Source organism: Cornus florida, unplaced genomic scaffold, assembly GCF_030987335.1.
Source record: "Cornus florida cultivar Cherokee Brave unplaced genomic scaffold, ASM3098733v1 CherokeeBrave_3.0.0_Hap2_Chr06, whole genome shotgun sequence".
NCBI lineage: Eukaryota > Viridiplantae > Streptophyta > Magnoliopsida > Cornales > Cornaceae > Cornus > Cornus florida.
Genome location: NW_026775576.1, coordinates 82,384,129 through 82,400,575, shown reverse-complemented (window position 1 = coordinate 82,400,575; position 16,447 = coordinate 82,384,129). Strand labels below are relative to the sequence as shown.

Below are 16,447 nucleotides of genomic sequence, written 5' to 3'. Positions count from 1 at the left end.
ATTTATAGGTAGAATAGAATTGTGTTGGATAAGTAGAGTTCTAGTTAAAAATATATATATATATATATATTTGTGTTACATATAGGTAATATCGCGTAATTGGATAAAATTTCTTTCACACTTCAAAAAATTTGTGTTATTGTCTATAGTCGCCATTATGACTAACAATATTCAAGAAAAAAAAAATTAAAATTTATTCTAAGGTTTGCAAAGAGGAGCCCCAATTTAATATGGAAATGAATGAAAAACCCTCTTTTTGGACATCAATTAGATTTTTAAACCTTTTACTCCGTAAAAGATAATTTTTTTTTTGCCTGAAAAATAAAATGCATGCACTATACTTGTGTAGACTTCTCGTTGACAAGTGCAATATCCAAACCACCTGGGCGAATAGGATCGCTTAGTCACGCTTCATAATTGGAAAAAATGAGCACCCTGAAAATACACACTCATGGAGTTTTTTTAATTAGTGAAAATATAGTCAAACTTTATGGCATAAGCAGCACACAATGTGAACTTTCTACTTGAAAATAAACAAATAAATAAATAAATTAGACTTTTGCTTTTCCCTTTTGACCAAGAAGTCTTTTTGATATGACAAATTCCTCAAACTACTCTTTACCCTTTATAATTTATTTATTTATTATTATTATTATTGTTGATGCCAAAAATTTACATGCTCCGGAGCCCTCCGACGGTCAAGTTAGTACTCGACCATCAAATATTCGATAAGCATTACATATGAAATTTATAGCATACCTTTTTAGGTTGATTGATCATTTCTTTTATCGAAGCATTAATGGTAGTAGTTGTTGAAGCGAGATTCTCCCTGATCTAAGATGATATTGTTCCTTTCTTACAGGAATGGTAACCAGATATTTTTTATGATTTCATAGAGATTTTGGGTAAGATAAATCCTTTACCTTATCTTATTTCTCTTTGAGTTGCCTATTATTTTTATCCTTATCAGTTGCCTCCCATTCTCGTGCTTGCTTGTCAAGAATCGAGAATGTCAAAGTATTTTTTGGAGTGACGTCTCTTTGGCATAAATCAATCTCTTTTTAGGTTAACCCTTGTTGGACGGCCTTTTTTTGGTTGATCTCTTAAGATTTGCCAGAACTTCATGAGCTGGGGGAGTAGGCTTTCTTAAGCTGAATGAGCTTACCTTTTAAAAAAGGGAAATATATTTATGAGTTTTACTCAGCTCGCCCCTTAAAAAAGGAAAATATATTTTACGAGTTTCACTCAGCTCGCCCTTTAAAAAGGGAAGTATATTTACAAGTTGATTTCGACCCCTTTTAATACGGAGGACAACAATTACGAGCTTCATTCAGCTCGGGCCCTTATAGTACGGGGCACTTTTATATCAATCCATTATAATACCGAGATGGTAATTACGAGTTTCATTCAACTCGCCCTTTAAAAAGGAAAATATATTTTACGAAGACAACAATTACGAGCTTCATTCAGCTCGGGCCCTTATAGTACGGGACACTTTTATATTAATCCCTTATAATACGGGGATGACAATTACGAGCTTCATTCAACTAGCCCTTTAAAAAGGGAGTAGGTTCTCCAAGCTTCATGAACTTATCCTTTTAATATGGGAGGTTCATCCTCGTGGGTTTCGTCATCTCATCTTTTTAAAAAGAGAGATTAATTTTCCAGAGTTTCGTGAGCTCGTATATTTAATAAGAGAGGTTAATTTTCTGCCCCCATTCCCAAGCTTGTACAGTTTGAACGGATAATATATATACATATTTATATATATCAGAATTGGTACAATTAAGGCAAAAACTTATCATTGAGCATCAATGGAGCTAGCGATTGTTCTCTAGAATAAGAATTTTATTTTATTTTATTTTATTTATTATTTTTTTTTTTTACACCATGTGAATAGTACCCGCGGGCACTATTCATGTGAATAGTCCTCACAAAATAAAATTTTTTTTTTCAAACCCTATGAACAGTACCCACAAAGCATAGTATTCTATCGAAGGGTCCCCAGGTGAACTACATCATTATGTAGGTGAACAATATTTTGCAGACAATTGGAAACATATAAAAAATTGTTTCTCTTTAAATCATGTGAGGAAGTGTAGACATATATTTTGATATACGCGTAATGCATGAAACTTATCCGGTTAATAGCGATGAAGAAACAACTGCTAGCGGTCGGGTGGGGCTTTCCAGCAATTTTACTAGATTGAGCAACTGTACCCTTGCTTTTGGCCACGCAATCCATGAACTATTCTCTTTCTTTTAGAGAAAGCCAGATTGTAAAGGGACTGAATTGCTTTTAAGTTTTGTCGTATATTATTGCTTTTAAGTTTTGTCGTAGATTATTGCTTTTAAGTTTTGTCGTAGATTATTGCTTTTAAGTTTTGTCGTAGATTTTCCTTGTCCTTGTACAAACCATAATTTGTTGGGACTAATATACGTTCCCACAGACGGCGCCAACTGTTGATGCCAAAAATCTACACGCTCCGGAGCCCGTGACGATTCCGGTAAGACAAGAGAAGTGATGACCAGTGTGGTGCCGGCCGGGTGCCCTCTGACGGTCAAGTTAGTACTCGACGATTAAATATCCGATGAGCATTACATATGAAATTTATAGCGTACCTTTTTAGGTTGATTGATCATTTCTTTTATAGAAGCATTAATGGTAGTAGTTGTTGAAGCGAGATTCTCCCTGATCCAAGATGATATTGTTCCCTTCTTACAGGAATGGTAACTCTGGTTACATATGGTAACCAGATATTTTTTATGATTTCATAGAGATTTTGGGTAAAATAAATCCTTTACCCTTATCTTATTTCACTTTTGACTCTGAGTTGCCTATTATTTTTATCCTTATAAATTATTATTATTTTGGTTGATAAATACCCTTTATAATTTCATAATTATGTATTTTCAAATTATTGAATATTTAAAGCCAATTTTAATTTTCTCTAAAAAGTTCATATATTCTCTGTAATAGCACAAACCAATCCTCCGCTATCGTATGCTAATATAATTCAACATCAATTGTCAGCTCCATAAGGTAACATTTTCCTAACATTATGTAATTTATTTGACCTAAACAAGTCCTCAAATACGTTTTACATAAGTAAAAAGTCCACAAAGATGGATGCTGCTTTTTCACCATAATATATTGAATTATTCTTCGTTTATATACAAGTTATTATGCATACTTAATTATTTTTGGATTTGAGTATTCTGAAGTGCAGTGTGAAAGTTACTTGTCAAGATGATGATGGAAAATAATAATAATAATAATAAAATCTCATATTAAATTGTAATTGGACTGTATCAATATTCATGTCAAATTTTTGAAAGGTAAAAAAAAAAAAAAAAAAAAAAAAATCAATCCTTTAAGTTTCGCTCCTAGTTGATGACTTCACATACAATCATATACTATCTCCGTTCCAAAAAATATGTCGCGACGGTTCCTCAAACGCAACATATTTGATGGAACGGAGATAGTGTATATACATATATGTGTGTGTGTGTGTTTGTGTTTGTGTGTGTGTGTGTGTGTGTTAGAAATGAAGGTCAATATATAACAATTGAATATAAGTCCATATATAACAAATGAAGGTCAATTTAAAACAATTGAATATAAGTCAATATATAACAATTGCATATATGTGTGTGTGTGTGTGTGTTAGAAATGAAGGTCAATATATAACAATTGAAAGTACATGAAATGTACTCTTGGTACCCCTACATTTTTAGAACTTTTGAATGAGAATTCATGACTTTGATAGAAACCAAAAAATTAAAAAATAAACACAAAGTCACTTTCAAAAATTTATTTATTTCACACACACACAGACACAGACACACACCCACACCCACCCACCCATTGTGTTGAATTATTTTACAATCTAAATGGGCTAAGTTCTTCGCTTTTGGGCTATCCAACCTAATAATAATGGTCGAAGTTGGGCTATCTAAATTTGTATATCTAATATGGACAAATCAAAATCAAAACACGACCATACTCATCAAAAGAAGTAAAAAAATCAACAATATTGGGTGAGTGAAATTATATTCCAAATCTATCAATTTCCTTCAAAATTGAAGTCTTCTAGGATATTTTTGGATCTTATATCAGACAATTTAGTCCAGCTAATTAAATTTGATTTGAAATTTGCTTCAAAACAGATGTGACCATAGTTTGAATTTGTTGAAACTTGAAAGTTGTACCACAAGAAGAATCTATTAAGTATGAACACAAGAACTAGGTATTGACTTAAATCTTTAGCATTATTTGATCAAAAAGATTGACATCATGTCTAAATATGTATTTTCACACTTAACAGAGTAGAGCTTTCTACAATTTTATTGAAATTAGACGAGCTTTCTATGCAGAAGTAACCCTAGAAATAATCACAGAGTAGAGCAATTTTAATTTGACATGGAAAATTTATTGTTGGTTGGAGAAATTAGCTATGGATGAAACAAATTCTGCCAAACTTCAAGATCAGGCAACCTCATAACAAAATTTGCCAAACTTTAGACCTAAACTTTGGTGGTTCCATGACAAACTTAAAATTGCATGATGAAAAAAAGAATATGGGAAGAAAAAAAAGGAAGAAGAAAATCTTGGATCTTGGCCGTATTTTACCAAATAATAATGATGATGATGATAAATTACTTGCCCTAGGACATGATTTTCTTGTGATTAAGGTAAATATATATATATATATTTTTCCTGACAAGGTGGGGGAGAAACGGACTTGACTACGGGCACACAAAGTTGGGCACTTTACTAACACAAAGTTAGGTTAAGAATTTATTATGGGACTATAAAAGCAGCCTAGCTATCACCATGCTATGGCAACAAAGAAGGCCACAATCCTCCATTGCAAAGTGGGATGAAGTCAATTGCAGGCCAATTTTAGAATCTATCAAGTAAACAAGTTTAGCAAAACTTCAAAATGTTTAAAGTCGTAACATAATTAGTATAAAAAAAATCATAATTGTCAATTTGCCAACTTTTGGCCTAAAATTTTGCAATTCGGCAACACTCATAAATCCCTTAACTAAAGTGTGGGAAAAAAAAAAATTAAAGAAAAATCTATTGACCGCCAAAAAATGTAATATATGAAACCTATCTTTTGCTTACGGTTGTGAAAATGTCAAACATTTTGTAAACAACTAGGATTTAAATTGTTGGATGGGCCCCATTGGAGTTTGTTCATTAAGTAAATGAGCTCAATTCAAGTCCAAGTCATACACTCATTCATTAATTAATTTAAATGAATTGAATAATGGGAGATAAAAAGCTGAAAAACTCGGAATTGCCACCACTATTATCAACTAGGTGCTACAATTTCTAGCATGGCACAAAGACCATACACCTTATTTAACAGTCCAAGTTTTTGTATAGTTTTTGTTTACGATTTTTTTCATAATATTGGCACTCGAGAAACATCAAATATGTTAATTGAAATTGGTACCCTTTGCGAAGTAGTTGGAAATTTTTTGCCCAAGAAGTGTGGAGATTAGGTATGTCACTCTGAACGGTGTGTTTGTGGAGGATACTTTTTTCCACCATTTATGCACGCATGAAGATCAATAACGGAGAGTAAAGTGACTTTGTGGATACAAATACAATATTTAATCTGGATTTGGCAACACAAATACAATATCCATATTCCATTTATGGTTGAGTATACATTGGCACATACAATTTTATTCATGCATTACTCAATCAAGTTGCTATTACATATATGGTACTATATTACACACGTTTAAAGCTAAAACCATGCTTAATCAAGCTGACTGAAAATGATAAATAATGCTAATGCTAAAAGAAATTTATATAAATAATAATTTATACAGAAGGATGTGGTTCATTGGAATGCAATTACTTAGACTACTCCGACAATTAAGACACACAAGTATTACTTATACTTTACAAACACACAAAAAAGAGTAATGAAAGAAAATCGGACTAATTTTACTTGAGTAGGGATTAGTGTCATCATAACGTCAGGAATATTAATAATATCAGTCCATAAAAATAAATCAATCACATTTATCGGATTTTCAGACTTCAAATCATTTTCCATGAAATAAGTGCCAAACTTCAAGATGGGAAAATTTCCTATTACAACCTAATATCTGCATCCCATGTCTTAAGAGTCATGGAAACATTTTTGTTCTATAGAGATGTCCATATTCCTCAGTGATCTGGAATGCACTACAATATAAATATATAAATGTGGACTCCATGTCAACCCAAAGTTTCCTAATTTGGGAATCATCCAGATCCAGTTGGAAACAAAAGTTAGAGAAAATTTCTTGTATTTGAACTAAGCCTATCTAGCTTCGTATATCATATATGGAAAGAAATAAATGCTAGGGTTTTCCAAAGTGTTACCTACCTCATCGCCCACCAGAACCTTGATCACTCCATCATCATTGAGTCTGTTGGATTCCCATTTTTTTTTGGTTATGTTGAACCCCTTGTGGTTGGTCTTGATGGACCTGGGCCATTGCTTTATTTATCTTTTGTTAAGAAACTGTTTCCATCTTGCCTTTGGGCTTCTGACCTATTTTATGTAGGCCCATGGGGATTTGCTACATGGGTTTTTTTTTTGGGCCTTTTTCTTTTGGTAGGTTTGGATGGTCATCATCCATTAGGTAAGTTTTGATCCATTAGAGCCCATATGTGTGTGATAATGCTAGCTCTGTTGAAGGTTTCAATGTTTGTCAAACCAAGCTCACCTTCAGTTTTATTTTATTTTATTTTTTGTTTATTTTTTTAACAAAATGATACATAGTTTGAATTCGAAGAATGCTGTGAGCGTTGTGTAAGGGAGAATGCGGACCCCACTATCATTGAAAAGTTAGAATTTTTGCCTGAGTGTTTTAATTTCCGTTATTGTTAGTGTTAGCACATAAGATAAACTTGAATACATCTATTCGGAAAGTTAAGCTCTGTACGATTTTACTAATTAGACCATTGGGTGATGCCCAAGAAGTTAGTATTGTTTTTTCAACTAAACGCATCATTTGGCTTAGGCAGATAAGATAAAACATCAATTTTTTGGCACATTTCGGTTCAAAAATAGTACTAAGCTGTATGTTGGAAAATGTAATACATGAAGTAGGGAAATCTACTTTAGGAGGTAGAAAAAATACCATTAAAACACCAGGCCCTTGGAATTCCAAAACTGAAGTAGGGACATCCAAGTTCAATATGTAGGCTTAAATTAGCTAAGAAATAAGAATTTTTTTTTTTTTTTTTTTTATGCAAAAAAATGAAAACTTTCTGAGGCAGTAATTTAGTAATTTATTGGTTCGATCACATCTTATGACATAAGGAAAGAATTACTATTTCGAGCGGTGTAACTAAGTCTGATGATATGAGAAATAATATTTTACCTTCACTTGGATTCTAATTGATGCTTGAAGCAGTTAAAAATGGCATGGATCCATGCCATAATTGAGTTCAATTATGAATCCGGGTTTGTCCTAACATCTTCACCGCAACAAAGACATCATCTGAAAATCTTAAAATGTCCTGAAAGGGGCAGTTGTCTCCATTAATTATAATGGTCAAGGTGCCATTAATGTTATATTTTGATGTGGTATACATACTTATCTATTCCAAGAGTCCAAGACCATACAATTTACCAACAAGGTGCAACAATTTCTAGCATGGTAGAAGAACATGCACCTTATTTAAAAGTTTAAGTTTTTGTATAATTTTGATTTGCAATTTTTTCATAATATTGACACTCGAGAAATATCAAATATGTTAATTGAAATTGGTACCCTTTGGGAAGTTGTTGGAAATTTTTTGCCCAAGAAGTGTGGAGATTAGGTATGTCACTAGTGAACACAGTGTGTGTGGAGGTCCTCGAGGATACTTTGTCCACCATTTTATACACACGTGAAGAGAGTAAAGTGACTTTGTGGATACAAATACAATATTTAATCTGGATTTGGCAACACAAATACACAGGTTCAGTTTGGCCTCGATGGAAAAATAAAATGGAGCACTTAACAATGCATCTTTACAAACTAAAAATTACGAGATAACCCCTTTTATTTTGCCGTGACGGAGGGATCGTACCATTCGAGTCGTCTTTTTTTTTTTTTTTCTTTTTTCATTCTTTTATCGGAAGTTTGGATAAAACTGCAATCAATATGACTTCCCTAATCCTCCCTTCGAGGGGATCAGGAGATTGGATCTAGCCGTAAGAAGATAGTTTGGTATAAATAACTCACTTCTTGTTCTTCGACCCCCTCAGTTACTACGAACACTTCCAATCAGTATAATGGGATGTGTCTATTTATCTATCTCTTGACTCAAAATATCCATATTCCATTTATGGTTGTAGAAACATTGTCACATACAATTTTATTCATGCACTAATTAATCAAGTTGCAATTACATGGTACTATTACACAAGGTTAAAGCTAAACAAGTTCTCGGTCCTGAATTGAAGGCAAGAACTTGTAAGACGGCTAGTGTTTGAGTCTTCCTCCAGCTGAAAGAAATGCTAGGGTTTTCCAATTATGAATCAGGTTCTCCTAACTCCTAACCTAACAACTTGACTACAAATAAAATATATTAACTTCTTACATTACATTAATATATGATCATATGAAAATTTTAAAATGTCCTGACTAAGGTGGTTGTCTTTATAATTGTACCTTACCATAAATTAATGCAAAGCAAAACTATTTTTTGTTTGACAATCTGTCAAGACGCAGGCCTATGCCCTCCAATGTTACACTTTGTTTTGATACATCTGCTTCTCTTTCTTTCTTGAATTTTATAAACAGTAAACAAAAATCATGTTTGGTAATGTATATCTACAGCATAAAATAATGAGATCTTGAAGACAGTAGAAAGCGAGGTTATAACTTCTCACATTTTGATTTAGATATCGTTTGGAAATAAAGAGCAGGCCGCAACAGAATCTTAGGTTGGACTTACTTGATGTTGATGAATAATTGTTGTTTGTATTAATTCGAATACTAGTTTCGAATACTAGTTATTGGTTTGATGCATCATTGTTGTTTATATTAATTCGAATACTAGTTATTGGTTTCTAATATGTTATATGTTTTATTTCAAATTGCTCGGAGAGAATGATGATACTTGGAGGATATATATGGAGTCTCTCCTTTTTTTTTCTTTTTTTTTTTTCAATGATTTGATAAGACATTAAAAATTCTTTTATTTCCCTTGTTATTGAGACATAGCTATACTAATAAATGCATTGTAATTCCTTTTTTTTTTTTTTTTTTTCTTGACTTTGTTGTAAATTGCGTTCATTTGATCAATAAATTTGGTTTATGAATGGATTGACCTTGATTATAAGAACTTGAATTTTCCTTTGCTTCATTTAAATATATTGTTATAACATTTTTAAAAATGGTGTCATTTTTCACAACATTTATATTTGTTGTCATATGTTTTTCATATATGGCAGCAAATACAATTACTACCATGCCTATCGCGACATAGGTTATGACAGCAAATACAAATGCTGCCTATAAATGCCGCCAAGGAGCTATGACAACATTTTTTTTTTACTTCTAACAGCAAATAAAATTGCTGTTAGAGACCATACTTCTTGTAGTGAGATCCAGTCCATATTTTAAATTCTTTCTTTTTTTTCTAGTCTTTAACACCAAAAATAATAAATAAATAAAACTAATGAATCTATGTATGTATGAATCCATATAATCATCACATATAATAATAACCTATTCATGCCACATGCTTCCAAAGAGAAACAGTTCACCATTCTAGCTTTTCGCAAGCCTTTGACAATATATATATATATATATATATATATATATATATATATATATGTCCATGTTTTAAAAACAGTTCTCACATGGGCTAACCAACCAACCCATCTACCAATTAGCTAGAATTTGAACCAAAATACAACATCCTGAACAAATAATGGTTTTACATTAAATTAATCCCCTGCATGCAATGCTGGTATCTTGGCAACATAAATATTACATCCAATATACATTTAAGGTTGTAGTTACTACATTGACATTCATACATTTAATAAATAAAGTCGCGATTACATGACATTATTACACAAGGTTACAGCTAAAACCATAAACATAATTCATTGCCAAAGACCACCTCTCTCTTGTTCCTCAAACAGTACTCCTTTTGGTAATCTTGACCTTCAGACCATGTTTCATACCAAGTATGACTGAATTACTTGGGGAAATAGGATGACCTTCTACAACTTGAATGTGATAATTATGAATAATGGTTGTTGCAATTATCTTCATTTGGATGAAAGTCACCTCCTTACCTAGACAACTCCTTGGTCCTGCATTAAAGGCCAGGAACTTGTAGGACGGTTCATGTTTGAGTCCTCCTCGTGCTGCAATCCACCTCTCCGGCTTAAACTCTAAGCAATCTTTGCCCCATATCGTCTCCATCCTTCCCATTGAATAGAAAAATAGCAACACCCTTTTATTTGGATCAATGCAATGGCCACTTGGAATGATGTCTGGTTGAACTGGAGCTTTATGCTCTACAAATACTGGTGGGAACAATTGCAGAGATTCACACAGAGCTCCGTGGAGGTACACTAGTTTACGAGACTCTTCAACATTGAAAAACCTACATTTCTCGTCTTCTTTGACATGCAATACGTGCCTATAGAACAAGGCCTCCTCAGCATCAAAAAATGCCTTCTCACATGGAATGTGTGGAAGGTAATGGAGAGGCTGCCTGGATCATGGCCCAAAACTAACATGCAGATAGTATCAAAAGCGAACCTTTGAAGTAACTCTTGCAAGTCAACCTCAGTTCCTAAGCCTGAAACGCGATCAAGAACCGGTATTAGCCCTTCTTGCACCTTCTGCCAGCTAGTCCTCTCTAAGAGGTTGTGGAACTTCTCATGGTTGGTCAAGGGCATAGTGGTTTTCCTATGGGTCTCCCACAACTCTGAATCAGCGTTGAACACCCCATCTCCAAACATATCAAAAATCATATTGAATTCAGGGCCTTTGGGGTAGTTTGGGAAGTTCTTGCTTACGATGTGGTTGACATTGGCAGGATCAGCAGTGACCAGCATGTCCATATTAGCAAAGCAAGGACCTTTAAGCTCAAATGTACCTCCATTTTGCTTGAGAATCTCGGTGGCAAGCTCATGGAGGTTGTTAGCACTTTGAAGAAGCCCTGGCAGCATGCCGACAAGAGGCCAATTTGTCAGCTGCAGCTGGGAGCAGCTTCCCCAATAACAAAGAACAATAAATCATAGAATTAGTAGGAGTATCTCAAGGAATGCAATGACAGCCATTGTAGCAGAGCGATGTGTGTTGTTAAGGTGTACATGCTTGGTTTTAGTAGTGTTATCCATCATTTGTCAGGAAACCAATCGAATAACTGAGGATAAATTTTCACTCGTACACAACACTTCCTTGTTTTTTGCACACCATATAAGACTCAAAGGTCTCCTGTTTTATGAGTAACAGTAAAAATGTAGTTGATGAGAAGTAGGTGTTTCGGGAAGTTATTTTTTACAATAACCACCAGAATAAGGCCACAATCCCCCATTGCAAAAATTAGGACGAAGTCAACTGCAGGCCAATTAAAGAATCCATCAAGGGAATACGTTTGGCCAAACTTCAAGATCCAATAATTCATAACATAATTATTAAACAAAAATAAAATTTTCAAAACTGTCAATTTACCAAACTTCTGGCAATTTTTTTTGCTATTCAGCAACACTCACAATTCCTTGAACTAAAATGCGAAAAAATATATATATAAAAAATAAAGGAAGAAGAAGAAAACTCCATTGATTGCCACAAAATGTAATAATGTGAGAGGAAAAGCTGACAGACTCGAGATTGCTACCACCATTATCGTAGGCTTTTTCTAAGCAACCGTGCTAGCAACTTTGTTGATGACATATCAAAATGACTGGTGATAGATAGTCTGAATTAAGAGTCCAAATTTCGACTCTCCAAACCTCTAATAACCATCAAATGAGACTTGGGTTCGTTATGAATGTATCAATGCAGGGGCTATTCCAAAATTGAAGTATGGAACATCTAAGTGTAGCTATGAAATGAGTGCTTTCCGACAACTTCTTGAGACGTTTTCGCTTTCTGTTTTTGCAGTGTCAAAATGCAACCAGTAATTTTGCTTTTTCTGAAAACAGAAAGCAGAATTGTCGTTTATTAATACTTGTTGATGCCACAATTTTGAAAGTAGAAAACAAATAATTACGTTTAATAATGCATATATGTTGCAAGAAATATGAAAAATACTTTTAAATTTTTTTACATTACTTTAATTTTATTTTTATTTTTTCATTTATGTTACTTTAATTCATCTATTGATATAAGAATGCTTTCAAATATGGACATTGTCTGCTATTCGATGATGACAATAGAAGAAGAGAATTAGAGAACTTATTACATTTGGTACGCTAGAAGGGAATGCCCATTCTAGCTAGTCATTCCCTCTCTTATGTTTGGTAGGTCACAATAAACTGAATAAAGTTAGAAATTAGAAAGTACATTCCCTTGGAATGGCCATTTGTATAAACTGAATAAAGTTAGAAATTAGAAAGTACATTCCCTTGGAATGGCCATTTGTATACGATGTTGGAATGACCATTTCTCTTCAAGAGTTAAGAAAGACAAAAAGGTCCACACCAAACATGTATATAAATACATGCATTATGTATAACATTAGTATGTGATATATAATACATTAAACATATAGTATATTAGAATAAATAAAAATATTAAATAATATATCTTACATTTAATAAAATATATAATATACTATAATATTATAAATTAATTATAATATAATATCTACATATATTATAACATAAATATGGTATATAATATTATAAAATATCTAATGCATGATGATTTTTTAATATTAAATAAAAAATACAATAAATCATAAATATTTTTGTCTAAAGAAATCATTTACAAAAAATAACTCGGTTTGAAGGTTCATCCATGGAGGCTTTGATACCACTTGTTAGAAAACGGGTCTACGCAAAAGGTTTTAAAAAATCATTTCCTATTAGTTGTAGTAGATTCATGATTATACATTATGGTATTAAAAATTCGACCTGGTTCGAGATTCGAAGACCCACAACCAAAATTAATCTTTATGCGCTTCGATCCAAAACCCTCAAACAAGAACATCTTCAAACGAAAACTAGTATCAATCTGCTTGCTGCAAAAAACTCATTTTTGGTGACAACGTAGATCTTTCATTAGCTTTCCAACCCCTCTCTGACCATGCTAAATTCCAAATTAAAACGAGAGATACGCCCGTTTTCGTTACAAGATTGTTGGCAATTTTTCTTCAAGCACACTTTAATGAAGTTATGTGAGCTAATATAATATATTTATTACTATTAATATTTATAATAAAATATTACAAATAATAAGTAGCATTAGTATATAAGATCAATTTTAATTGGAATGAAGAGTGCCCGTGGGTTAATAGTAACAAAAACGTCTAGTACCAAAACATAAAAAATGATGTTTTCCTTTTTCTTCACAAAAATTTTAAAAAGAATACTTACTTTAGGAAAACAAAAATATATTACTAAAGTCGCGTTTAGTAACGGGGGAAACGTTTTCTGTTGTCAGCATTTAAAAAGGCAAAATAAAAACAAAAATCATGTTTAATAATATGTTTTTGTTTTTCTATAACACAAAACATTTTCTATTTTTGTGAAAAAGAATGAAACATAAAAAATGTGTTTCTTATATTTTCGACATTGTTAAGCAAAAATGTTTTCACTATTATTATTACATATACACTGTTTATTTCAAATAAAATGTAGGGTGAATTACATTAAACCCCCATTTTCTATCTGTGTTTTTCACTAAACTCCCATTTTCTATTTTTTTGTCAAAAAAAACCCCTCAACTATTAGAGGGGGGTGATTTAACTAACTTCCGTTAACTAACTATTAGAAGAGGGTGATTTAATTCACAAATATATATATATATATATATATATATATAGCAAATAAATTTCAAGAATAAAAACCTAGGTTTCTATTGGAAAAAAAAATTAGGCATTATTTCTGATAGTGTCCCTTTAATAAATCTATATAAAATGAAAATCAACAAAAACCAAATAAATGAATGCACAATATAATTCTCAAATATATATATATATATATATATAACAAATAAATTTCAAGAAAAAAAACCTAGATTTATATTGGAAAAAAAACCATTGCAACAACATGTATTCTTCTTTTTGTTCAACTTCTTTTATTTACCCATCATTATAATATTATATATAATTTGTATCATAATATAATGGTATATATAATATGTATCATTACATATTATTTAAATATATTTTCATTTCCATCTAGCCTTCTAACCAATATAAGTCTAGGATTTTTTTTTTTTTATTTAGGGAAAAAATTTAGGTTTTTTTTTTCTTGAAATTTATTTGCTAAATATGTATATATTTGAGAATTATATTGTGCATTCATTTACTTGGTTTTTATTGATTTTCATTTTATATAGACTTATTAAAGGGACACTACCAGAAATAATGTCTATTTTTTTTTTCTAATATAAATCTAGATTTTTTTTCTTGAAATTTATTTGCAATATATATACATATATATATATATATATATATATATTTGAGAATTAAATCACCCCCCTCTAATAGTTAGTTAGCGGAAGTTAGTTAAATCACCCCTTTCTAATAGTTGAGGGGGGTTTTTTGACCAAAAAAATAGAAAAGAAGGGTTTAGTGAAAAACACAGATAGAAAAAAAGAGTTTAATGTAGTTCACCCTAAAATGTATGTTATGCATGCCATATACTCATGCTACATATTAATTACTAGTAAAAGTTATATTTTTAATATATAATAATATTATACTCCCTCCGTTCCAAAATAAGTGTCATTCTTTCCTTTTTTGTTTGTCCCAAAATAATAGTCCACTTTCATTTTTCAAACAATATATTTTACATTTTTTCATATACGTCTTTTAAGTTTAAAATTTCAAACTTGAATATTCAAAACTTAAAAGGGCAAGTTAGTAATTTTCCCGGCAGACAATGCATGTCCCACATGTCCCCTTAAAAATTACTACTCTCCATAATCGACACTTAAATTGGGATAGAGGAAGTATTAATATTAGTGTAAATTATTTTTTATTTAACAAAAATATATATTTAAAATATAATATATTATATAATAGTGTAAATTATTTTTTGGGACAAAAAAATATTTATCATTTAATATATTTTTATTTATTTTATACAATATTATTAAATTATTATGCAACATATACAATATATTATTATAAACCGTATCTATATTATATTATAGATATATTATTTAATATTTTTTATTTATTATTTATTATAATATACTATATCTTAAATATATTATATATTATATAACAAATGTATAGATGATGCATATGCATGCACTTAGGTGATAGTGTTTTTATACTTATGTATTGGGTATTATTAAAATTTGTCATTTTAAATTGAAAATTATATTTTATTATAGTGTATTGGGTATTTTTAATATTTACAAAATAATTGAATTACATAAAGGCTTTTTATACTGATGAAAAAAAATTAAAATAAAATTAAAAAATATTATGTACATCTCTAATAAATATGTATTATTAAACACTGCTATTATTTTTTATTTTTAAAATTGTGACAATAACCATGTTAATAAACATCATTTTGACTTTTCCTTGTCACTCAAGAAAATAAAATTATGTTTCTGTCTTTTTAAGACTGCAAAAACAGAAAACAAAAACGTCCCTAAACGCAATCTAAACTGCATTTATTTTTGCTTTTTAAGAGTTGATAATAGAAAACAAAATTTATGTTATTTCATCTTCGTTGCTTTTGAGTTTCATATGCATGCCTTTGCAGAAATCTGTAAAAGTAAAAGGGTAATTTTCAATTTTTTTTTATTTTTTTTCCTTCCAACTAATACTACAAATGAAAGAGTTGATATTAAATTTGGTAGATGAAATCATGAAGACAGTGTCAGAGACTGTACCCAAAGACCAGATGGATGTCAGATTCACGCCGAACATGCTCCGGGAGGACTCCGGCGATATGCTGAACACCGACATGGACGAGATCAGTTTCTGAAAAAGAGGAGTCAGATCGTTGGCACTCCGCAAACCCACCTCCCACTCCGACACTCCACTTCGTCTCCGGCAGATTCAGTCATTTTCACTTCTTCGCCCATCTTCCAATCTAATCCCAAAATCACAAGTTTAGGGTTTTCTTCATTTTCAATTCCTGTTCGTAAACATTTGTAGAAATTTTGAAGAATTGGTTTGGGTTTAGATTAAAAGTGAGAGATGGATTATGGAGAGAGAGAGAGAGAGAGAGAGAGAGAGAGAGGGAAGTATGTGAACAGTGGCGGAGCCAGTTGGGAA

The 16,447-nt window shown here is 31.5% G+C and overlaps 1 pseudogene; it reads right to left on the bottom strand.

Moving 5' to 3' along the window:
- Positions 1-9,936: 9,936 nt before the first annotated feature.
- On the bottom strand, positions 9,937-16,229 carry LOC132314440 (alkane hydroxylase MAH1-like; annotated as a pseudogene).
- Positions 16,230-16,447: the final 218 nt, after the last annotated feature.